The following is a 23,512-nucleotide window of genomic DNA, read 5'->3' on the forward strand; positions in this document are numbered from 1 at the left end:
ACAGAAGCATGCTTGGTGTGTTTGAAGAAAATGAGTAAAATAGTTTTGCTAGAACTAAAGCATCCTAAAAGAGTAGTGGAGAGGCAAAAAGAGGAAGTTACCAGTGAAATTGGTAGAATCCTTAAATGACAGAGGAATTTGTATTTTAAAAAAATAGCTAAAAAAAAAAATAGAGCTAAAGAGTGATATGTCTGCATTGTGGTTTTGCATGATTAGCAAAGCTAGGTGACCAAGGAGTTTTTTAAGCACATGAATACCACCCTTCTTTGAGGCCAATTTGTGGAGATTTTTTATCCTCACATCCAGACCAGATAGTATCTTTTGTTGAACAGTAATCCACTTCTAATTGATACTGTCTGAATGAATCTGTTGGTTGCTGAGAGTTTAGTCACATGATACTAGGTGTGAAGGCTGTGGATGAGTAAAATTTTAAGAACAATTAGTAGAATTTTATGTACTAGATTATAACAATATGAATTGGATTTTTAAAAAATAAATTTATATATTTATTTATTTATTTTTGGCTGCGTTGGGTCTTTGTTGCTGCACGTGGGCTTTTTCTAGTTGCAGTGAGTGGGGGCTACTACTCGTTGTGGTGCGCGGGCTTCTCATTGCGGTGGCTTCTCTTGTTGTGGAGCACAGGCTCTAGGCACATGGGCTTCAGTAGTTGTGGCACATGGGCTTAGTTGCTCTGCGGCATGTGGGATCTTCCCGGACGAGGGATGGAACCTGTGTCCCCTGCATTGGCAGGTGGATTCTTAACCACTTTGCCACCAGGGAAGTGCCAGATTTTTATTATATATATTCAGTGCATGTTTTTCCAAAATTTCCTGGAACTTCTGTGGTAGGAATTCAAGTAAACATTAATTGTAATTTGATGCCAAATTATTTTTTTTTCTAATTTTTATTTATTTTTGGCTGCATTGGGTCTTCATTGCTGCGTGCAGGCTTCAGTAGTTGCAGCATGCAGGTCAGGTGTTGAGGTGTGCGGAGTCAGGAGTTGTGGCTTGCGGGCTTTAGAGCACAGGTTCAGTAGTTGTGGCGCACAGCCTTAGTTGCTCTGCAGCACGTGGGATCTTCCCAGACCAGGGAAGGAACTGATGTCCCCTGTGTTGGCAGGCGGATTATTAACCACTGTACCACCAGGGAAGTCCCTCAAATTATTTCAATACTTGAAAATTAAGTTCAGTGACCATGTATTATTTACTGTAATTTCAAATGTTTGTTGAATTGAATAGCCTTCATCTAGCCACTGTAAAATTAGTAGTGGTGAATTTCTCATCTGCAAAAAGAAAATCATTGAATAAAAGTGTTTAAGATTTATAAGGACTGAGTCAGTGTATATCAGGAGACTGCTTTGTTTCTGGCAGAAGTTTCAAAATGATTTTCTTCTTGAAGCATATACCTAAATAGCTTTGAAGAACGTGATAAAAAGCATCAGGCAGTAATAAAATGAAAATATTTTTAGATCTCCTGGAAATCATGTTATATAATCTTGTCTACTGTATTCAGTTTTCATCCTTTTTTTAAAAATTTTATTTATTTTTCTCTGCGTTGGGTCTTCATTGCTGTGTGCAGGCTTTCTCTAGTTGCAGTGAGCAGGGGCTACTGATAGTTGCAGTGTGTGGGCTTCTCATTGCGGTGTCTTCTCTTGTTGCGGAGCACAGGCTCTAGAGCACAGGCTCAGTAGTTGTGGCATGTGGGCTTAGCTGCTCCACGGGATGTGGGATCTTCCCAGACCAGGAATCGAATCCATGTCCCCTGCATTGGCAGGTGGATTCTCAACCACTGTGCCACCATGGAAGTCCCCCAGAAAGCGTACTTTTAAGATCTAGTCTTTTGAAACCTATTAAGCTTTGTTTTTTTGGCCCAGTACATGGCCTATCCTGGCAGACATACCATGTATACCTGAAAAGAATGTATGTTTTGCTGTTGTTGAATGTAGTGTTCTATAGGGTCAAGTAATGTTCTTTAAGCCAGGAGATTGAGATCGTTATTCATCATCAAGTCTTTTCTAATTCTGAAAAGTTTTGATCTAGTTCTGTTGCTGAGAAAGAGTGATAAAGCCTCAAATTGTGATTGTGGAATTGTCTATTTCTCCCTTTAAATCTGTCAGTTATTCTTTCATTTATTTTGAAATTCTATTGTTAGGCACATGTGCATTTAGGATTGTTAGACATTACCAAGAGTTGACCCTTTTAGCATTATGAAATGTTCCTGATGTCTAAATTGCACCTTTTACAGTTTCTGTATGCATTATATGTTTTTATACCCTTTTGTTTTCAACTTATGTGTCTTTATATTTTAAATGCATCTGGCATATGGTTGGGTCATGCTTTAAATTTTTTTTTTAATATTTAAATATTTAATCTATTTTGACAATCTTTGCCTTTAAATTGGAGTGTATAACTCACATTTAATATTATTGATGTGGTTGGATGATATATGTCTACCATTTTGTACTTTTCCTTTTTTTTTTTTTTTTGCGGTACGCGGGCCTCTCACTGTTGTGGCTTCTTCCGTTGCAGAGCACAGGCTCTGGACGTGCAAGCCCAGCGGCCATGGCTCACGGGCCCAGCCACTCCGTGGCATGTGGGATCTTCCCAGGCCGGGGCACAAACCCGTGTCCCCTGCATCGGCAGGCGGACTCTCAACCACTGCGCCACCAGGGAAGCCCTGTACTTTCCTTTTGTCTCATCTATTGTTGTTCCCCTCTTTTCCTGCCTTTTATCTTTTAAAAAATATATTTGTTGATTTATATTTTATTTGGCTGCATCCGGTCTTTTTTTTTTAATTTTTATTTATTTTTGACTGTGTTGGGTCTTTGTTGCTGTGTGCGGCTTTCTCTAGTTGCAGGGAGCAGGGGCTACTCTTGGTTGTGGTGCACAGGCTTCTCTTGTTGAGGAGCATGGGCTCTAGGCACGTGGGCTCAGTAGTTGTGGCTCTTGGGCTCTAGAGCAAAGGCTCAGTAGTTGTGGCACACGGGCTTAGTTGCTCTGCGGCACGTGGGATCTTCCCAGACCAGGGATGGAATCCATGTCCCCTGCATTGGCAGGCAGATTCTTAACCACTGTGCCACCAGGGAAGCCCTGTGTCCAGTCTTAATTGTGGCACATGGGATTCTTCTGGTTGTGGCATGCAGAATCTTTTGTTGTGGGATGCAAGATCTTTTAGTTGTGGCATGTGGGATCTAGTTCCCTGAGCAGGGGTCAAACCCAGGCCCCCTGCATTGGGAGTGCAGAATCTTAGGCACTGGACCACCGGGGAAGGAGCCCTGCCTTTTATCTTAATTTGCTATTTTTTAGAATTCCATTTTAATTATTTTTGATTTTATAGGTATATCTTTACACTCTGTGTGTGTGTATCTGTCTGGCTATGTCTGTCTGTCTGGTTGTGTTGTACAGGGATTGCAATACATATCCTTAACTGTTTATAGTCTTAGACTTATTTTTCTGCTACTTCATGTAAAATGTAAGAACCTTTCATTAGCATGGGTCCATTTATCACAGCCCCACCCTTTATGCTATACATGCATTATAAACCCCACATTAAACAGTTATATGTATTTTAAATAAATGCAAGGGAAGTAGTCTTTTATATTTATGCACTTATTACCATTTTTTGTGCTTTTTTTCATTTTTTCTCAAATGTTGGATTTTCCACCTGATGATATATCCCTTCAGCCTGAGAAACTTCCCTTTAGTGTTTCTTTTAGTGAAGATTTGCTGAGATAATTTCACTTAGTTTTCATTTGTCTGAAAATGTTTATTTAACCTTCATTTCTGAAGGATATTACATTTTGGATATAAAATTCTGGGTTGACAGTTTCAGTGCTTTAAAGATGCAATTCCACTGTCTTGTGTTCTCCAGTGCTTCAGATGAGAGGTCAGTGATAATATGTATTTTTGTTTCTTTGTATGTAATGTGAGATTTTTTTCTGGCTGCTTTTGAAAGGTGTCTCTTTTTCTTTGATGTACAGCAGTTTCATTGTGATGCCTTGAGGTTTGTGTTTCCCAAATACTTGTCCTGCTTTGGAATCACTGAGCTTCCTGGGTCTATAAATTTATGTCTTTCACCAAATTTGGGGAATTTTTGGTCATGATATCGTCAAGCTGTTTTTTCTTTTTTTTATTTCCTTCTCCCCCCTTTTTTCCTCTTTCCAGGTTCCACTTACACATATGTTAGATTTTATTTATATTGCCCTCAGATCACTGGGGCTCTTTTTTTAAAAATAATTAATTAATCTATTTATTTATTTATGGCTCCATTGGGTCTTCGTTGCTGCGCGTGGGCTTTCTCTAGTTGCGGTGAGTGGGGGCCACTCTTCGTAGCAGTGCACAGGCTTCTCATTGCGTTGGCTTCTCTTGTTGCGGAGCACGGGCTCTAGGCACGCAGGCTTCAGTAGTTGTGGCATGTGGGCTCAGTAGTTGTGGCTTGCGAGCTCTAGAGCGCAGGCTTAGTAGTTGTGGCACACGGGCTTAGTTGCTCCGTGGCATGTGGGAACTTCCCGGACCAGGGATCGAACCCATGTCCCCTGCACTGGCAGGCGGATTCTTAACCATTGTGCCATCAGGGAAGCCCTCTTTTTCTTTTTTCAGTCATTTCTCTTTGTGTTCTTCAAATTTGGTCATTCCTATTGATTTGTTCTTAAGTTTATAACTCTTCTATTATTTTCAATCACAGATACAGCCTGAAAAATGTAAAATCACAGGGACTTGGGAGATGATCTATATAGCATTAACTGTGTGTGTGTTTCCTCTTTTTAAAAATATATAAATTTTTACATATAGTAAAGTTCATAAACCTTAAGTATGACATTTTATTAATTTTTACATATGTATATGCATATTGCCATTATCCAGATCAAGATGGCACTGCAGTAGTCTGCCTTATGTTCCCTTCCCCAGAGATAGAGACCCTTCTGATCTTTATCAACTTAGATTAGTCTTGCCATCAAAAAAATGAAATCATGCAGTATGTACTCTTTTATGTCTGACTCTTTTCCTAAACGTTGTGTCTGAGATTCATCCATGTTGTTATGGGTTGTAGTGGTTTTCATTGTATGAGTACACCAAAATTTATTTATCCATACTGTTATTGATAGGTATTTGGGTTAGTAGTTTTTTGCTTTTATGAAAAAAACTTCTATGAATAATGTACGTGGTTTTTGGTAGTGGTAAGGATTCATTTATCTTGGGTATATACCTGGGATTGGTGGATTTTTTCTGTGAAGGGTCAGTAAAAATTTATTTTGTGGGTCAAGAGAATACTGTATAAGTACTTACATAGTAAGAACTTTTATTTTTTTTTAACAAAATTCAAAACATAGTGATTCAGTACTTTTTTTTTTTTTTGTAACACAGGTCTGCTAATGAGAAAAATGGAATTCTTTGGAGGGGAAGGTGTGGAACTAACATTTTACTTAATTGGGGCTCAAAGTTAGTGTTTTCTGTCACCAAAATTGATTTCAAATGTTTACCTATTGAGCATCCCTGGTGGCGCAGTGGTTGAGAGTCCGCCTGCTGATGCTAGGCGACACGGGTTCATGCCCCGGTCCGAGAAGATCCCACATGCTGCGGAGCAGCTGGGCCCGTGAGCCATGGCTGCTGAGCCTGCACGTCCGGAGCCTGTGCTCCGCAATGAGAGAGGCCACAACAGTGAGAGGCCCGTGTACAGCAAAAAAAAAAAAAAAAAAGTTTACCTATTAATGCAGATCCGTAGTGAAATGTGGTGTATTTCATTTGAAAATGTTTTTTCACACAGAGACTTCCAAATATTGATATCAGTTCATGAACATATGATTTTAATTGATCATATTCATTGCTTGGAAGGCATTTATAGAATTATTTTATATTTTTCTCTTGATAATTGCCTTTTAGCATGTCATTACATTGCATATTAATAGCCTCCAGTGGAAGGGTTAGGTGGAAGTTCCTCAACTGCAATTTGAAATGGACTTTGAAATGTGGAAATTTCCTGTGCATGTGTGTTGAGGTCCTAAAAATCCTGCTAGAATTGCAGTTTGAGCATGGAAATGGAAATCTCAGTTTTTATTATAATTTTTGGCAGCACAGGAAGAAGGAGCTTGACATTTCTTGTGATTCAGTGGATGTTAGTTATAGAAATATGTTAAATTTTCACATAGATGTGCTTAACAGCCCTTTGGTTACAACTTGAATTCATTGAGAAACAGCCCCACACCAGTAGCCAAAGCTACTTTCTGAAGCCATTCAGTGTTTAAAAATACTAACAACAAATACTATCAATTAAGGGGTGTTGAGTGTGGAAAGAAGCTGAAGACTACTGGAGTGATGTTTGCAGGAATCGCAAGAAAAACAAGAAGGAATTCTCTTTTTCCTATTCCTGCCTTCTAATCACCTTCCTGTCAAGTCTAGGCAATGCATTTTCCAGAATCCCAGTTTCAACATCAGAACAGAGTATAGAGGAGGTGGATTTGGAGTTGAGAGACACTGTGTAAATAATTAGCATACTATTCTGATATGTGAACTTCAGTAGAACAAGAAAACTTGGTTCATGTTTCCAACTAACAAGATACAGCTATCCTTCTTTTAAAAATGAGGATGTTCTCACCTCTTTCCAGATAGTCTCAGTAGTTATGCAATATCCAGTCCCTAGGTGACAAATACCCTATTCTGGGTGATGTTATTGGTTTTTTAGTTAAAACACTATTCCATCTGAATAGTCTAACTCAAGGGTTAACTTAAATTTCATATTTTACACATATAAAGGAAAATAAAATTGAAATAATTTGGCTATTAGTCCTAAAAATCTTCACATTCAGTTTGACCCTTCTAAATCTTATTTTTGGCTAGATGTTGATGTTTGTGTTTTCCCACACAGTATAATTGTTGTCAGAAGTATTAATGATACCGAATATCTTGAAAAAGTGCCCCATAACTGACAGAGGATTAATCTCCAAAATGTACAAGCAGCTCATGCAGCTCAATATCAAAAAAACAAAAAACCCAATCCAAAAATGGGTGGAAGACCTAAATAGACATTTCTCCAAAGTAGACATACAGATTGCCAACAAACACACGAAAAGATGCTCAACATCACTAATCATTAGAGAAATGCAAATCAAAACCACAGTGAGGTATCACCTCACACTGGTCAGAATGGCCATCGTCAAAAAAATCTAGAAACAGTAAATGCTGGAGAGGGTGTGGAGAAAAGGGAACCCTCCTGCACTGTTGGTGGGAATGTAAATTGATACAGCTACTGTGGAGATCAGTATGGAGGTTCCTTAAAAAACTACAAATAGAACTACCATATGACCCAGCAATCCCACTACTGGGCATATACCCTGAGAAAACCATAATTCAAAAAGAGTCATGTACCACAGTGTTCATTGTAGCACTATTTACAATAGCCAGGACTTGGAAGCAATCTAAATGTACATCGACAGATGAATGGATGAAGAAGATATGGCACATATATACAATGGAATATTACTCAGCCATAAAAAGGAATGAAATTGAGTTATTTGTAATGAGGTGGGTGGACCTAGAGTCTGTCATACAGAGTGAAGTAAGTCAGAAAGAGAAAAACAAATACCGTATGCTAATGCACATATACGGAATCTACAAAAACAGTACCGATGAACCCGGTGCCAGGGCAGGAATGAAGACGCAGACATAGAGAACGGACTTGAGGACACAGCGGGGGAAGAGGAAGCTGGGACGAAGTGAGAGAGTAACATTGATATATGTACACTACCAAATGTAAAATGGATGGCTAGTGGGAAGCTGCTGCATAGCACAGGGAGATCAGCTTGATGCTTTGTGATGACCTAGAGGGGTGGGATAAGGAGGGTGAGGGAGGCTCAAGAGGGAGGGGATGTGGGGATATATGTATACTTACAGCTGATTCACTTTGTTGTACAGCAGAAACTAACACACCATTGTAAAGCAGTTATACTCCAATAAAGATATTTTTTTAAAAAGTGCCCCAGTGTTGTTTCTGAGATGTTCTTCCAAGTCATTAAACACTTAATGCTGCAGGATTTGGTGCTAGTGCTTTTCTAGATATTGTCAGGCATTGTCAGCTCAGGGTTTTCAAACTGAAGTTTATACAAGCGCGAGCAACAGCACTTCTTACACTTACTTCCAGCTGTGACTTTTTCTAAGATCACTGATTTTTAAGACACATCTGAGTATCAGACATCTTAAAATTTGGGTGTTATAATTAATAAATATGGTAATTTAAATTTATCATGGACCCATGTATGCCAGACACTAGGCTGGGAACTTCATGTCTGTTATCTCAAAATATAATCTTTTAAGATTGTATTATTATCTTTGTTTTATAGACAAAGAAGGACTTATTTATTTATTCAAGTCACATATCCATTGAGAGGTAGAACAGAACTCACACACATGGTCTGAATAAATCCAGAATTTAATTTGTGTTCTTTTTGTGCTCAAAGGAGGAGATCAGTTTCAGAGATCAGGGTAGAATGAGTGTGTATGCTCATCAGTCCTTAGCATTGTTGTCTCAGTGGACTCAGCCAATAGGAACCACTGTGGATTGGAGATTGACAATCAAAAAATTACCAAAATCTGGGATGGCTGTAGGCGCAATACTATTAGAGTTTGACTGAAATGGCTACACTTGGGTGTAGGCAGACAGGGAGGTAAGTAAGGCAGGAGGGGCCTGTAGAATATGATTGAAGATTTAGAATTCATATTGAAGGCAATGAGTAGATTTAGTGAGAATAAAAAATGAAGGAGTTAGGGGTGGAATGTTCTAAAAGGATTTTAAACCACTGGACCACCAGGGAAGTCCCTAAAAAGGGAACTTTTTAAGAGGTAAAACACTTTGTAATGAGGTTCAAGATGTGACTCAAGTGGGATGAAGATGAAAAACATTGATGAGATAAATTAGTGAGAGATGCTTTCAGTAATTCTGAGACAACAGGTATGAACTATTTGAGGCAAATTGGGGCATGTAGTCACTCTGTGAATAAGGAAGTATAATGCTGGGATATTAATTGGGTCTTTGATCTAGAGTGAATTGTAAATTTAAATTCTTAGTCTGGGAATTCTGAATTGAGAATCTGAAGATTTACATCTAAATCCTGGATCCTCTTCTTACCAACAATGTAACCTATATAAAATCTTTTCTTTGAAGTTTTTTCCTCTGTTGAGAATGGGTATGTTAAGACTCTTTCCCTCCCTCCCCCATAGTCATAGTTAAGGGTTATAGACTACACACACTGCAAGCTAATGTGTTTTTCCCCCCAGGCCTAGGCTTTAGTTTTGTGGTCTTACAATTCCTTGGGACTTTTTCACTTTGTAAAAGGCATGCATTTTGCCTTGCAAAAGATTGTCCTGTCTTTGAACCTTTGCGGTCTCCCTTAGTTTCTCTGGGTGACTCTTTTTTGCCCCTCTATGTTTGCTTAGAACTTACAGGAGGAAGAGAAGTCTATATGCTATAGATGTCAATGCCCAGTGGTTATATAGAAAAAGCCATGGGTAGCTTACTTGGCTTACATTGTCTAGGACGATTATGTGTCTTCCCTTTCAGTTATTCTCTTTCCTGATGTTGGAAGGTGGCTTGTAAATCACAGCTCTCTCAGTTGAACCTTTTTCATTGCCTTAAAGGGACCTTAACATTTAAAAGAATATTTTTTTGGAAAGATGTGAGGCTTTTATCTCTCCAGTTCATTTTTTAAAATAAATTTATTTATTCATTTATTTTGGGCTGCGTTGGGTCTTCATTGCTGTGCGGGGGCTTTCTCTAGTTGCAGTGAGCGGGGACTACTCTTCGTTGAAGTGCATGGGCTTCTCATTGCGGTGGCTTCTCATGTTGCGGAGCTCGGGCTCTAGGCCTGCGGGCTTCAGTAGTTGTGGCATGTAGGCTCAGTAGTTGTGGCTCACGGGCTTAGTTGCTCTGCGGCATGTGGGATCTTCCTGGACCAGGGATCGAACCAGTGTCTCCTGCACTGGCAGGTGGATTCTTAACCACTGTGCCATTAGGGAAGTCCTCTCTAGTTCATTTTTATTCATCTGTATTGTCTTGTTTTAAAAACATCCTTATTGAGAGGTAATTCGTATACCATGCAATTCACCGATTTAAAGTGTACAATTCACCTATTTAAAGTGTACAATCCACCTATTTAAAGTGTACAATCACTGGTTTTAGTATATTCACAGATACGTGCAACCTGCAATGTGTGGCTTGCGGGATCTTAATTCCCCAACCAGGGATTGAACCCGCACCCTCAGCAGTGAGAGTGCGGAGTCCTAACCACTGGACCGCCAGGGAATTCCCTAGAGCAGCAGTCCCCAACCGTTTTGGCACCAAGGACCACGTCCTTCCACCAAGGACTGTGGAAGACGGTTTTTTCCACGGACGGCGAGGGAATTGTTTTGGGATGATTCAAGTGTATTACTTTCATTGTGCACTTCATTTCTATTATTATTACATTTTAATATATAATGAAATAATTATACAACTCCCCATAATGCAGAATCAGTGGGAGGCCTGAGCTTGTTTTCCTGCAACTAGATGGTCACATCTGGGATGATGGGAGACAGTGACACCCAAAGTGTCTTGCTTATGCCCAGTCTACTCTGTAATCTCATTTTGGCTGCTGTCACTGCAGAAAACCCTGCTTCACAAAGATAGGATGTTGTAAATCGAAGCAGGCTTTTCAGTGCTTTTGTGGCAATCTCAGGATATTCCACCTTGACTTTAATCCAGAAGGTATAGAGATTTGAAGTTGTCTCAGACATATTTTTAAGGGCACCGTCATTTGCCATCTCAAGCAGTTGATCCTCTTCTCGCACGGACAAAGTCGATTCACCTGGCTTATTCACAAATGGGTCGCAGATCCATTCCTTCCCAGTTTGGGGGTCTTTTGTGCTTGGGAAGTAATGCTCAAACTCTTCTGAAAGCTGAGATAGGTGATGATGATGCACCAGCTGGGAGAAAGAAGGCCCTGGCTCAGTCTCTTTCAAAATCTCTGCTAATGTTTGAAACATGTCAAAAATCCCAATGTTCACTTGTCGCCCCTGTAATTCCAGTTTGGCTTTGAATGCAGCCACTTTATCTGCCGACTTGAACACAGTTGTCATTCTCCCCTGAAGTGACAGAGTTCATTGAGCAGGTTGAATATGTCACACAAGTAAGCAAGTTTTGCGACCCATTCTTTGTCACTGAAACGTGCTGCCACTGGTGACTGTTTTTCTAAAAGAAATCGCTGGAGTGGCTCTCTTAACTCAAAAACTCTGTCCAGTGATCTACCTTTAGAAAGCCATCTCACAGAGCTGCATGAACAGATGTGAGTTAAGGGCATGTACTTTAATGTGGTTGATAATTTTAATCACATCCTGTAAAATGTTGTTAAGTTCACGTGACATTTTTCGGCTAGCCAGCATTTCTCTATGGATGACACAGCATGTAGACTCACATTCAGAAGCGATCTCTATGACCCGAGTAGTAAAACCAGAAAGCCGTCCAGTCATGGCAGCCACTCTGTCCATGCATATACTGACACAAAATGACCAGTTCAGTTTTCCTGATATGTAATCATTCAAAGACTTGAATAGTTCTGCAGCTGTGGTGTTGGTTGGCAACAAAAGTGCACATAACATATCCTCATGCACATCCTCCTGAAAAATATATATCACAAAAACAAGCATTGTTGCCTTGTTGTCAACATCAGTAGACTCAGCTTGGATTGCGTACCATGGTGATTCATTAATCCTCTCTAACAGTGTGCCTCAGTATCCTCTGCTATTTCATCAGTTTGTCTAGTTAAGGTGCTAGCTGAAAGAGGAACATGTGCCACCTTTGAAACTGCAGCCTCTCCTAAAAGTTCTTGACAGATGTCCTTAGCAGCAGGCATGATCAACGCTTCACCGATAGTAAAGGGCTTCTTAGCTTTAGCAATGTGGTTAGCCACTAAGAATGATGCTCTCAGTGCAGACACATTTGATGAAGTGTTGGCCTTCAATAATTGCTTCTGTTCTTTGTGTTCACATTTTTTTTTCTTTTGAACAATTCCAAAGGCTTGTCTTTTGATGCAGGGTGCTTGGTCTCCATGTGGCAAAGCAGTTTTGAAGGTTTCATGGCTTCGTTGGGTAGCCAGTCGCCACATGTTATACAAAGTGGGCTTGGAGAATGTGAATCACCTGTTGCAGTGAACCCGTAATTTAAGTAGGACTCTTGGTATTTTCTTTTAAATGCAGCTTTCTTTTTGTTGGCAGTCTTAAAGTCTTCTGCTGTCTCATCATTGGGTCTTTCCCCCTTTTCCAAGAAGCTCTCCAGTGGTGTTTGTTTTTTACTCATTTTGGCTAGGGTTAGCTTGTGGGCTTACCAGACTGACTGAGACAAGTGCACAGTGTGGGAAAGAGGCACGGACGGAAGTGGTAAATAAAATAATGGTGGGCCACGCGCAGACTAAAATAAGTGTCGGATTCTGACTTAAAGCTTGCCACCATATGCAGCTGTACAATTGAAGTACGTCCACTCACTTGCCACTGTAAAGCCTGCCACCAGATGCAGCTTAGCTGTCACTTGCCACTCACTGATAGGATTTTTTTTTAAAGATTTTTTTGATGTGGACCATTTTTGAAGTCTTTTTTATTGCATTTATTACAGTATTGCTTCTGCTTTATGTTTTGATATTTTTGGCCGTGAGGCTTGTGGGGTCTTAGCTCCCCAACCAGGGATCAAACCCACACCCCCTGCATTGGAAGGTGAAGTCTCATGATGCTAATGATAATCTGTATTTGCAGCCACTCCCCAGCGCTAGCATCACTGCCTCAGCTCCACCTCAGATCATCAGGCATTAGATTCTCATAAGGAGCACACAACCTAGATCCCTCACGTGCGCGGTTCACAGTAGGGTTCGTGCTCCTATGACAATCTAATGCTGCTGCTGATCTGACAGGAGGCAGAGCTCAGGTGATAATGCGAGCGATGGGGAGCAGCTGTAAATACAGACGATCTTTCGCCCGCGGCTCACCTCCTGCTGTGTGGCCCGGTTCCTAATGGGGGTTGGGGATCCCTGCCCTAGAGCAATTTTATCTTCTCAAAAAGAAACCACCTGCCCTTTAGCTGTCATTCCCATATGCCCCTCCAGCCCTAAGCAATCACTAAATTGCTTTCTGTCTCTGCACATTTCCCTGATTTGGACATATCATATAATTGGAATTATATAACATGTTGGTCTTTCATGACTGGTTTCTTTAACTTAAGATAATGTTTTCAAGGTTCATCCATTTTGTAGCATCAGTACTTCATTCCTTTTTACAGCCAAATAATATTCCATTGTGTGGATGTATGAAATTTTGTTTATCCATTCATCAGTTGATGGACATTTGGGTTGATTCCACCTTTTGGCTATTAGGAATAATGCTGCTATAAATATTCACGTACAAGTTTTAGTGCAGACATTTTTACTTAATTGTTAGGTCATATGTAACTCATTTGAGGAACTGACAAACTTTTCCAAAGTGCACCATTTTATATTCTCATCAGTAGTGTATGAGGGTTCCAATTTCTTCACATCCTCATCAACACTTATAATTTTCTTATCTGTGTAATTTTTGATTCTAGCCAACCTAGTGGATGTGTAGTGGTGTTTTATTGTAGTTTTAATTGCGTTTTCCTGATAACTAATGATGTCAAGAATCTTTTCATGTGCTTATTAGCCATTTGTGTATCTTTTTTGGAGAAATATCTATTCAGATCTTTATTCCATTTTAAATTGGGTTATTTGTCTTCTTATTGAATTGTAAGTGTTTCATATATATAAATATTCTGGATATGAGTTCCTTATCAGTTATATGATTTGCAAGAATTTTCTTCTGTTCTGTGGGTTGTCTTTTCACTTTCTTGGTGATGTCCTTTTTTAAAAAAATAAATTAATTAATTCATTTATTTATTTTTGGCTGTGTTGAGTCTTCATTGCTGCGTAGGCATTCTCTAGTTGCCGCAGGCGAGGCCTACTCTTCATTGTGGTGCACGGGCATCTCACTGCAGTGGCTTCGCTTTTTGTTGCAGAGCAAGGGCTCTAGGTACGCTGGCTTCAGTAGTGTGGCACGCAAGCTCAGTAGTTGTGGCTCACGGGCTCTAGGGTGCAGGCTCAGTAGTTGTGGTGCACGGGCTTAGTTGCTCCGTGGCATGTGGGATCTTCCCAGACCAGGGCTCGAACCCGTGTCCCCTGCATTGGCAGGCAGCTTCCTAACCACTGCGCCACCAGGGAAGCCCGGTGATGTCCTTTGAAGTACAAACGTTTTTTATCTTGATGAAGTCCAATTTATCTATTTTGGTTTTTCTTTTTGTCACACTTTTGGTATCATATCTAAGAAACCATTGCCTAAATTAAGGTCAAAAGATATATGACTGTTTTCTTCTAAGAGTTTTACAGTGTTATCTCTTACATTTAGGTCCTTAATCTGTTTTGGTCAAATTGTTCAAAAATTTAAATTGGTCAAAATTTGTTTTGTATATGGTTTGAAGTAAGGGTCCAAGTTAATTCTTTTTTTTTTATTTTTTTTTTATTTTTTTTTTTATTTTATTTTATTTTTTTTTGCGGTACGCGGGCCTCTCACTGTTGTGGCCTCTCCCGCTGCGGAGCACAGGCTCCGGACGCGCAGGCCCAGCGGCCATGGCTCACGGGCCCAGCCGCTCTGATGCATGTGGGATCCTCCCGGACCGGGGCACGAACCCGTGTCCCCTGCATCGGCAGGCGGACTCTCAACCACTGCGCCACCAGGGAAGCCCCAAGTTAATTCTTTTGCATGTGGATGTCTGGTTGTTCCAGCACCATTTATTGAAAAGGCTGTTCTTTCCCCATTGGATGGCTTTGGCACGTTTGTTGAAAATTAGTTGACCATTGCTGTATGCGTTTCTTTTTGGACTCTTAATTCTATTCCACTGGTTTGTAAGTCTGTCCTTGTGCCCAGTACCACACTTTCCCCCCCAAGTTTTATTGAGATATAATTGACATACAGCGTTGTATAAGTTTGAGATGTGCCAAATGGTTTACATATATTGTGAAATGATTACCACGGTAAGTTTAGTTAACATCCATCAACTTGTATAGATTTTTTAAATGTTTCTTTTCCTTGTGATGAGAGCTTTGTTTTCCCCAGTCCTGTGGAAGTCCTGCAGTCAAATCCCACTTGCACATTCCCTGGGGATTCCTAGTCCTGTTGCCGGACCCCCAGGCTGGGAAGCCTGATGTGGGGCTCAGAACCTTCACTCCAGTGGGAAAATTTCTGTAGTATAATTATTCTCCAGTTTGTGGGTCGCCCACCCATGGCTTTGGGATTTGATTTATCGTGATTGTGCCCCTCCTACCATCTCATTGCAGTTTCTCCTTTATCTTTGGACATGGGGTATCTTTTTTGGTGGGTTCCAGTGTCTTCTATCAATGGTTGTTCAGCAGTTAGTTGTGATTTCAGTGCTCTCGCAAGAGGAGGTGAGCACAAGTCCTTCTATTCGGCTGCCTTCCACAGGGGTCTGTGATGAGAACTTTATACACCATATTAATTGGTGTTGCTTTGCAGTAAGTTTTGAAATCAGGAAATGCGAATCCTCCTACTTTGTTCTTTCTCAGGATTAACTATTCTGCATGAACTTTAGAATCAGCATGTCACCTTCTACAAAGAAGTCAGCTTGGATTCTGATGAGGATTGCATTGAATCTATATATCAGTTTGGGGACTGTTGCCATCTTAACAATGCTAAGTCTTCCAGTCCATGAACGTGGGATGTTTCTTCATTTATTTAGATCTTTGACTTCTTTCAACAGTGTTTGTAGTTTTCAGAGTATAAGTTTTACACTTCTTTTGTTGAATTTATTCCTAATATAATTTATTCTTTTAATGCTATTGTAAATGGAATTGTTTTCTTAATTTCATTTTCAGATTTTTCACTCCAAGTATTTAGAAATTTAATTGATTTTTGTATATTGATTTTGTATTATGCAACTTTGCTAAACTTATTAGTTCTAATTGGTTTTAATAAATTCCTTAAGAGGAGTTTTTATGTGCAAAATCATGTAATCTGTGAATAGAGATAACTTTACTTCTTTTCTAATAGATGCCTTTTATGTCTTTATCTGTCCAGCTGCCCTGGCTAGAACCTTCAGTATAATGTCAAACAGGAGTGGTGAAAGCAGACATCCTTCTCTTGTTCTTAATCTTAAGCATCCAGTTTTCCACCTTGAAGTATGATATTGACTGTGGATTTTTCATGAATGCCCTTTATCTTGCTGAGGAATTTCTCTTCTATTCCTAGTTTCTTGAGTATTTTTATCATCAAAGGGTGTCAGATTTTGTGAAATGCTTTTTTGCATCTATTAAGCATCATGTGATTGTTGTTTTTTATTCTACTGATATAATGTATTATATTAATTGATTTTCAAATGTTAAACCAACACTGCATTCTTGGCATAAATCTCACTTGGTTATAATAGAATTCTTTTTATCTGTTGAAGATTTGGTTTGCTAGTATGCTGTTGAAGATTTTTGCATCCATAGTCATAAGAGATACTGGTCTGTAGTTTTCTTGTGATTTTTTTGTCTAGTTTTGGTATCAGGATAATACTGACTTCATAAAATGAGTTGGAAGTGTTTTACCATCTTTCATTGTTGGGAAGACTTCTGGGAAAATTGGTATTCTTTACATGTTCAGTACAATTCAGCAATAAAGACATCTGGGCCTGGGCTTTTCTTTGTTTCTAGTTTTTGATAATTCAGTCTCTTCCTTTGTTATAGGTTTATTCATATTTTCTTTTTTTTTTTTTTATGTGGTACACGGGCCTCTCACTGCTGTGGCCTCTCCCGTTGCGGAGCACAGGCTCCGGACGCGCAGGCTCAGCGGCCATGGCTCATGGGCCCAGCCGCTCCGTGGCATGCAGGATCCTCCCGGACGGGGGCACGAACCCGTGTCCCCTGCATCAGCAGGCGGACTCTCAACCACTGTGCCACCAGGGAAGCCCTCTATTCTTTTTTAATTGAAGTATAGTTGATTTACAATATTATGTAAGTTTCAGGCATACAACAGTGATTCACAAATTTTAAGGTTCTGTTTCTTAAGTCAGTTTCAGTAGTTTGTGTCTTTCTAGAAATTTATGCACTTCATCTAAGTTATCTAATTTATTGGCATATAATTGTTCATAGAATTTCTTTACAATCCTTTTTGTTTCAGTAAAATCAGTAGTAATAGACCCTCTTTCATTTCTGAATCTAGTAATTTGAGTCTTCTCTCTTTTTTCTTGGTCAGTCGAGCTAAAAGTTTGTCCATTTTGTTTGTTTTCAAAGAACCAGGTTTTGGTTTTCCCTTTCTCTAGCAGTCATCAAGTTCTTCTGGGCAGAAGTATTTTGGGGCAACTGATAATAGGGAGACTTTGCCCAATTCTGCTTCTCTGCCACTATCTAGTCTTTCCCACTGTACCCCTTTTTATCTTGCCCCTAGGGAGGGAATTTCCCTGTACTTACTATTGCTTATTTTCTGGCTCTCACTGCTTGAACCATAATTAATTCCATCTGTTTTTTACATATATACACTTTGCTTGAACCTCATTATTCCTTTCTTTCTTTTGTCCAAATCTTAATCCATTTAACCTTAAGGAAAGCCAGCTGCTTTTCATTGTGGGTTTTTCATTTTTTGTAGATTATATTCCATTATAGCTTATTAAAAAATATTGTATAATTCCCTGTGCTATACAGTTGTTGTTGCTTATATATGTTACATATAGTAGTTTGTATCTGTTGTTTGTATCAGTATCTGTTAATCCCATACTCCTGATTTCTCCCTCCCCCACCTCTCCTCTGGTAACCACAAGTTTGTTTTCTATGAGTCTGTTGCTGTTTTGTATATAGATTCTTTTTAGATTCCACATATAAGTGATATCATATAGTCTTCGTCTTTCTCTGATTTATTTCACTAAGCATAATATTCTCTAGGTCCATGCATGTTGCTATAAATGACAATATTTCATTCTCTTTTATGGCTGAATAATATTTCTCTGTGTGTGTGTGTGTGCACGTGCGTGACATCTTCTTAAGCCATTTGTCTGTTGATGGGGACTTGGGTTGTTTCTGTGTCCTGGCTATTGTAAAGGGTGCTGCTGTGAACATTGGGGTGCATGTATCTTTTCAATGTTCTGAGTAAAAAGACCTTAAATTATGATTGATCATTTTAAGAATAGAGCAAATGATCCACCTTTATCAAGGAAAGGAAAGTTAGAAAACCGAAAGTTAAATTAATATATTTAAGGCATCTATTAAGCAGCCATGTACCCCCGTCTACATTCTCTACCATAGTCTTCACCTAACTACGTTGTGAGAAAAGTAGGCTTTATGAGCTGGCCTGGGAACATAACCACATATAGTAGTTCTAGCGCTATAATATAGTGTAGTTTCTATAGTATACTCTCTATATATGTATATATTTTATTTTTCTCTAGTCATTTTGGATAACCACTCATATTATACTATACTATATATAATGTATGGATTAAGAATGGTAAGAGGTAGGTAAGAGTGATTAGCCACACAGCCTGGATTTGAATTTTTATGCCCTTGAGCAAATTACTTAGCTTAAGTTTCTCATCTGTTAAATGGGTATGTTAATAATGCCTCCCACAAAGAATCATTGTATTATATGGGTTAATAGTACATTTAAGTTACTTGAAATATGCCCAGCACATAGCAAAAATCAGTAAATGTTAGCCATTAGTACTATTACAAATAATTCACCTATTAAAATATGCTTTTTGAATTGCAGATTTTCTCTATGAGGATCAAACTGTAGAATAACATTGATTTGTGCCATGTTGCCATCACTCGTTTTGTCCTTCTGCCTCACAAGTACTCGGAATTAGGGAACATCTGTGGTTACAATAAACCAAAAGTCAAAACCTCTGAAGCCTCAGTGAAAGTGTCAGACCCTCAGTCTTTAAGGCTAATATTTTAGGACCTTAAGAATTCCCCTTAAAGCTAAAAATAGCTTCCATGATGACTGTCTCTTTTACAGTCAGTGTCCAGGTTATTTTTAGAATCCTAGTATTCAGGGTATTTTTAGAACTCTAGCAGTACCAGCTTATCTTGAAGGTGGAAATAAATGGAGTAAAACATTTCTTGTAATTCAGAAACTTTCAGGAATCTTTGTGAAGTGTAGTTTTGTAGTATATGCTTGTTAAATGGTTTGGGGCTGATAGAATGAGTCTTTAAAATGTAATTTGGTTTAGCTCTTAGGAAGAGTATAGTGAAATGTGTAGCATCTAACTTTTCTATACCACACAATTTAGGTATGAAATAATAACCTTGTCTCATTAAAGAATAGTGACCTTGACTAAGTATATGAGTAACAAAACAAATTGTATCTTCAAGTAGGCTCTATTGGTTTATTAGAAAAATAGGTTATTGAGTTTTTTCCATAGAGTAACTCACTTTGTTAAAATTGAAGTAGCTGTATTGATACTCTGTTGTTTGTTTGTTTTTTGGATTTGACCCATAAGAGAGATCATATGGTATTTGTCTTTCTCTGTCTGACTTATTTCACTTAGTGTCCTCTAAGTCTATCAGTGTTGTTGCAAGTGGCAAGATTTCATTCTTTTCTAATGGCTGAATAATATTCCATACACACACACATACACACACACATATACACACATATGTATGTATACAGAGTCTACAATTTCTTTATCCATTCATCCATCAGTGGACATTAGGTTGTTTCCACATCTTTGCTATTGTAAATAAAGTTGCAATGAACATGAGGTTGCATCTATCTTTTCGAGTTAGTGTTTTTGTTTTCTTTAGATAAATACCCAGAAATGAAATTGCTGGATCATATGATAGTTCTATTTTTAATTTTTTGTTTTATCTTAATATTAGCACTTAGTCTTGAAATATATATTGATTGCATAGCTATTGACAAATCAGAATTTTAGGGAGATTTCTGTTCTCAGACTTGATCAACCACTGAAGTCTAGAGCGTGTCAAAAAGTACACTAATAGGTTTCATTCCTTTAGAAAGTATGCATTTATATCTTACTTTATAAGACAAATGTAGAGCCCTTAGGAGATTACAATCTTCTTGAGGACACATAATTTTCATACTAATAACTGCAGCAAGGAGACACTGTAAGATAATTGCTTTGTAATTGGTATAGTGTTTTCAGTTCAAAGGAGTCAGTGATTCCTTCAGACTAGAGTGAGTCAAGCAGGGCTTCAAGAAGAGGAAGCAGAATTTGGGCCAAAATTTTAAGAGCAGGTAAGATTTTTTTTTTTTTTTGTGGTACACGGGCCTCTCACTGTTGTGGCCTCTCCTGTTGCGGAGCGCAGGCTCGGCGGCCATGGCTTACGGGCCCAGCCGCTCCACGGCATGTGGGATCTTCCCGGACCGGGGCATGAACCCACGTCCCCTGCATCAGCAGGCGGACTCTCAACCACTGCGCCACCAGGGAAGCCCTAGAGCAGGTAAGATTTTAATAAGAGTACTGAGGGGTAGAAGCAATTCTATGACATATTCACATATTTTTTCACCAAGTGTTGAACTCTTTCCTATGCAAAGCTGTAAAGATACTCAGGATGCTTTTTGAAGATAATGAATAAACCTAGTTTGATTGGAGTGGAGAGTGGAAATCAAAATAACATTTTATGTTTACATACTATAAATATATACATTTATATATATAAATATATATACACATACCTACACATAAAGGTAAGATAAAATTATAAATTGATTATGGATGTGTTTTTTTTGTATGTTTGCTTTTGCGGTACACGGGCCTCTCACAGTTGTGGCCTCTCCCGTTGCGGAGCACGGGCTCCAGACGCGCAGGCCCAGCGGCCATGGCTCACGGGCCTAGCCGCTTCGCGGCATGTGGGATCTTCCCAGACCGGTGCACAAACCTGTGTCCCCTGCATCAGCAGGCGGACTCTCGACCACTGCGCCACCAGGGAAGCCCTGATTATGATGTTTTAAATGCCATAAGGTATTATCAGTGGGAAACCATTGTTCTATTGGAGTGACATTAAAATAGATGTTTTAAGAGTAACTTAGAAGCTCTGGGTTTGATTTTGAGACTTAAAGAGACTAAAATCGGGTGTGATGTAATAAAGGCCTAGAGTATGGAGCATTAGAGTATTAATACAGTTTTATCAACTGTTACTAGTATGAAGGTAACTTACTTTTGAGAAGAGTAGTCTGGGCACTTAAGAATACTGAAGTTTTCTTAAAAGGAATTTACAATGTAGGTACAATGGAAAAACATTCTATTTTTTAAAATTAATTAATTTAATTTTTTGGTTATGCTGGGTCTTAGTTGCAGCAGGCAGGCTCCTTAGCTGTGGCTCCAGGGCTCCTTAGTTTTGGCTCGCCAGCTCCTTAGTTGCAGCATGTGGGCTCCTTAGTTGCGGTATGTGAACTCTTAGTTGCAGCATGCGTGCAGGATCTAGTTCCCTGACTAGGGATTGAACCCGGGCCCCCTGCATTGGGAGCGCGGAGTCCCATCCACTGTACCACCAGGGAAGTCCCACGGTATTCTAATTTTTAAGGTCACATTGGAGTTTTTGCTTCAAGTTCTTTTGGAACAGTTAGGATTGAATGGGGGATGGTTTTACTTCTTAATTGCTTATAGGGAACAGAAATAAAATCTAGAGGGTCTGGTTTTTTTTATTAAGTTTGCAGCACTTAATGAGTGCATGAGCTTTACAGGCTGAAATACTTTGCTTTTCAATTACCTGAGAATATCCAAGATGAATGGGCACCAGGTTATTTTCTTTATTTATTTATTTTTTTTTGCGTTACGTGGGCCTCTCACTGTTGTGGCCTCTCCCGCTGAGGAGCACAGGCTCCGGACGCACAGGCTCAGCGGCCATGGCTCACGGCCCCAGCCACTCCGCGGCATGTGGGATCTTCCCTGACTGGGGCACGAACCCGCGTCCCCTGCATCGGCAGGCGGACTCTCAACCACTGCTCCACCAGGGAAGCCCCAGGTTATTTTCTTAATGTCATAACTGCACCTATAGAGTAAAAATTAGAGTTATCTAGTTAACTTGAATAACCTCCCCAACCTAAATTGGGTAGTTCCAGGATAAACATCACTTTCGGGATTGCATTTTCCCATCTGTTCTATTATTGATCATATAAACTAGAAAATATCCTAACACTCGCTTTCTGCTACTGTATGGGCTCCATACATACTTTAATTCTTCGAATGAATTATATATTAACATAATTACTTATACATACTACATTAAAAAGAGATTGGGGTAATATTATCTGTATATTTTATGTATCATCATATGGAGTCACGCAGAGGTGGCATCAATTTTGTTCATCAAAGCTGCTTGTAGAAAGTGGCAGAGTTTGAGTTGGGCTTCTAGGGTGAGCCAGCTGAAACTTTCTCTTCAAGGCCTGGGTCATTACTGGGGTCAGCCCAGTTCCTGTTTCCATATTTTCTTTATTGGTAAGTGGAGTTCCACCTGGGCTCCTCTCTACATCGACTTTTCTGAGTAGTTTCCGCAGATCTAACTGGCTTTTACCAGGAGTAATGAAGACATTGTAACTCGAGTTGATAACACTTTGGACTTTCGTTTCAGGGAAACGCACTGCAGGTCAGAGACAGTAACTAGTGGATTCTGTGCCTTTGGTGATGGTACAAGCTTCCTCCTTTCATCAAAACTCTGTGTCGTCTTTAATTTCACAGTCAGTAGATCTTTAACTGTTATCTGCATGGGTCCACTTTTTTTTAATGGTCCAGCCTCAAGTGCTTTAGTGAGATCAGATTTTCTGAGCAGCAAAGGTGCTGTCAGTGGTGGAGGCAGAGGCGGAGGCAGGGGCGGAGGAAAAGATGACTGGATGGCTGTGACAGTGAGGCAGGAAGTACAGCCCCGGAGTCTCCAGGGGTGGTTAGAGCACATGCAGGCACATTTGTAAGTTTACCACGCATGTGACACATCTGACCACAGCTTGGACAGGAAGAATTTTCTGAGACGGCCTTCAGTGCTTCCTGGAGCTTGCGTAATTCATTTCCCAAAATGAGAAACCATTGTTTTAGACTATGAAGTTCTTGGTGGCAGGATGGTGTCTTTCAATACTTCCAAACTCCGGGCCATGCAGTTCTGAAACCAATTGTATGTAGACCATACTCTATTTGTCCGAAGTTTTACTGAATCTTTAAAATTGGGAAATTTGAAGTTCCAGGATGGTCTTAGCCAGCTTCTGCTAAGGGGTGTATCTGTTGAAGGAATAACCACTCTTTCTGGTGACGGTGGCGGAGGGAGAGGTGTAAGTAGCTTAGACTGAAAGTGAGAGGCTTCTTTTCTTTTGAAAAATCTTTTTGCTTTGGCTTTTAGCTTTATTCTTTGTTGCTTGAACTTGGGCATGGTTTTAGGCTAAGAGTCCAGGGATTCGATGGCGTCCCGGCAGTGGTATCTCCCTCGCCATAAAGAAAAATTAAAAAAATAAAATTAAATTAAAAAATCAAGACATACTATTAATGTGATAATTTA

At 39.5% G+C, this 23,512-nt stretch overlaps 1 protein-coding gene and 1 pseudogene across 6 annotated transcripts in view; one reads left to right on the forward strand and one right to left on the reverse strand.

The window, feature by feature from the left end:
• The window catches only part of PDS5A (PDS5 cohesin associated factor A), a gene marked incomplete at its 3' end in the record, with an annotated part of 128,525 nt that overhangs the window by 11,741 nt on the left and 93,272 nt on the right, over window positions 1–23,512 (forward strand). The window lies entirely within an intron of this gene.
• On the reverse strand, window positions 22,326–23,386 carry LOC309821430 (proline-rich protein 11-like; annotated as a pseudogene). Its single transcript has one exon. The product of its transcript is annotated as a proline-rich protein 11-like (transcript).

This window comes from Grampus griseus, assembly GCF_964374135.1.
Source record: "Grampus griseus genome assembly, chromosome: 4".
Lineage (NCBI taxonomy): Eukaryota > Metazoa > Chordata > Mammalia > Artiodactyla > Delphinidae > Grampus > Grampus griseus.